The following is an 820-nucleotide window of genomic DNA, read 5'->3' as shown; positions in this document are numbered from 1 at the left end:
TTAAACCCTTCGTTGTTATTTCTAGAATCACGAGAGACTGTTACCTAGCCCAGCACCTGTTACTATTTCCTTGATTTTTTCTTTTAGGGAAGAATTGAACTTATATTAATGTGACTACACTGTATTTTACCAAATTCCCAGGAGAAAAACATTGTTTTTTTGGTCTCCTAAAAGTATTTGATTACACCAGTACATAATTTTATAACAATGGGAATCATTTAAGCAGTTTAAAATTCTAAGTAATTTCAACTTCAATTTTGATATACTTAACCATATGAAATTTACTCTCCATGTTCCTTACATTTTGAAGAAAAGGCATAAAGGAGAACAGTTACATTTTAGGGACAGATATTTGAATTCTAACATGGATAATAAATCAGATTACATAAATTCTAAACATATTGGAGTTTTCATCACCAAGACAAACTGAAACCCAAACCTACATGAAAGTTCAAAAACACCTCATGACTAACTTATTTTACTCATTCTAGTCTTTCTACAGTTCTTGATTAGTCTAACACTAGACTCACTATTTCCACAATTGTGTAAGACAAGTTTTTGAGCTGACTAAAATTAGGAAGCAGAGAAAAGTCTCCGGCCAAAGGCTGTTTTCCATTGACTTTCTTTTATTGCAGTTTTATGTACTTGAAAAACCAACAAAGAGAAAAATCCTCTTTCATGAGATTTCCAGATTTTTTTACAGATAAAAGTTTGGTAAAAATATGTAAACACTGGCATTGGTACTAAACTCTGAGTTTTTGAGTGTCAGTTTGATTAGTTGTATATGATCTAACAATTTCAGATAAAGTGCCAGCCAGCA

The sequence above is a fragment of the Mirounga angustirostris genome, unplaced genomic scaffold, assembly GCF_029215605.1.
Source record: "Mirounga angustirostris isolate CCGP_5_RB_7025 unplaced genomic scaffold, mMirAng1.0.hap1 SCAF_2, whole genome shotgun sequence".
Lineage (NCBI taxonomy): Eukaryota > Metazoa > Chordata > Mammalia > Carnivora > Phocidae > Mirounga > Mirounga angustirostris.
Note: the sequence above shows the minus strand (reverse complement) of the source record.